The following is a 2,229-nucleotide window of genomic DNA, read 5'->3' as shown; positions in this document are numbered from 1 at the left end:
GCCCCCGGCCCTCCCCTGCGGCTCTGCCCGCCGTGGCCGCTGGTCCTCCTGCCAGATTTCTGTCCTGGGCGCTGGAGTCAGACAGGCTGGTACAGACCAGGCTCTCAGCCCCCTGCTGCTTACTTGCCAAAAATATTTCTGCAGCTGGAATTCAATTTGGAAAATGTTTTACAAATAGAATTCCTCGGAGAATATTTAATTTCCCTGATCAAAGCAGGATGGACTCTTCTCCCAGTGCTTAAGGAAACGTGGATCCCAAACGATTACTCTCAGTCCTTGGGCTCATCCCAGTCCCTTCATCCAGGCACCTTTAAAACTAGCAATGACTCACACATGAGGATGCTGAGAGTGACAGGAACACTCACGTCTCCACTTGGGACTTCTCACTTCCCCAGGGCTTTGAATTTGATTCCTCTTGTCATTTACTCCCTAAGAAGTCCAGTTCTCAGCAGCCATCAGAGCTGCTTTGAAAAGTGTAACTTTTAAAGAAATACTCAAATCTTTAAAAGGCAAGAAGGGAGTTATTTATATCCAGTTCTACAACATTATAGTAAGATGTAAAAAAAAAAAAATGTTTTCTGTAGAGTGTGAGTGGAGACAGAGAGCAAGGGGTGGTGAAGCACCTCCCAAGGGGCGGTCCCTCCGCAATCCCTTCTCTTCCTTTCTCCTCTCAGGATTTTGGGCATGCGCACTCATGTACCCAATGTGTTCTTCAAGCCACTGGGTCCGGGACGCAAACTGTGCGGTTGGCCATATGGAATCTAGCCGCCTTCACCACCATGGCATTGGCTGGCTTAGATTTTTAATAAAAAAAAGTTAACGTGCTTGTTTTCTGTAACATTTTAACTTTTTTTTTTTTTTGGAGAGATTTTCACTGTAGGGTGCGTACGCTCGCCAGACAGACAGAGAGACACATAGAGACAGAAAGCGAGAAATCACCCCCCAGGGGGGATGGTCACGCCGCAATGCCTTCTCCTCCATTCTCCTCTCGGGACCTTGGGCACGCACGCACACGCGCCCGGCGTGAGTTTTAAGCCACCGGGTCCGGGACACGAACCGCGGTCGACTGCGTGGGAGTCCAGCGACATAGCCATTACGCTAACTGCTGGTTCCCTGTAACATTTTAACTTTTAAAACCTGCCTAGGATGGGCCACCTGGTGGCATGGTAGTGAAGGCAGCTGGATCCCACATGGCAGACTGCACACAGTTCGAGTCCCAGACCCAGCAGCTTGAAGAACATGTCAGGAACATGTGTGTGCATGTCCAACATCTCAGAAGGAGGATGAAGGAGGGATCAGCAGATGGTGTAATGGTTACATTGCTGGACTCCCCCATGGCCAACCCCACTTTGAGTTCCGGACCTGCTGACTTGAAACTCACACTGGGCGTCTGTGTGAGCATGCCCAAAATCTGGAGAGGAGAATCGAGGAGAAGGAATTGTGGTGTGGCTGTTCCCCCTGGGGAATGTTTCTCGCTTTCTGTCTCTGTCTGCTCATGAGCCCACGTGTCCTATAGCAAAAATTAAAATAAAATAAAACCCGCCTAGGATGTGAAATACTTAACAGTATTCTATCCGGTACAGAATAGCTACAGATATGGATTTTTTTTTTCTGTGCCATGTAACTGTTACGTTTGTGTTCATAATAACAATGACCCTCCTTTGAGAATGCTTGTTAAACATATACGGTAAAGAAAGCTCGATTACTCCTTGATTCTTTTTTCTTAAACGTTTTTTATTTTATTATTTGTTTCTTCCCTGAGAGAGAGGCAGAGCGGCAGGCCCTGTCATCTATCCGTGCTGTTCTCTACCTCCAGGTCCCGGGTATGTGCATACTCCCACGTGTTCAGGGAGGTCCTGGGATGTGAACTCAGGACCTTTCCCATATGGATCCGGTTTCGCTACCACTGCACTACTACCTGGCCCTGATTCCTCTTTGGTTTTTAAATTAAATGATAGGTTATTTTCCATAAAGCAAAAATCATAAAGCACTTTTTCTTACAAGGACTGTTGGAATGAGCAAATAAATTGCTAAGAAAAAATTGAAAAATAGCAAAGATTTCATGGTTGATTTGTTGTTGGCGGATATTGGCCTTTTATGGACTTAAATCTTATAGGTCTACAAACGAATAGGTTGAGGGCCAGGTACAGAGTGCAGGATCCCAGCATTTGGAACGTGAACTGTTCTGAGAGTCAAGAGCAGTGAACTCTTTTTTCCTGTTTTAATTTG

Source organism: Tupaia chinensis, unplaced genomic scaffold (assembly GCF_000334495.1).
Source record: "Tupaia chinensis unplaced genomic scaffold, TupChi_1.0 Scaffold000198_1, whole genome shotgun sequence".
NCBI lineage: Eukaryota > Metazoa > Chordata > Mammalia > Scandentia > Tupaiidae > Tupaia > Tupaia belangeri.
Note: the sequence above shows the minus strand (reverse complement) of the source record.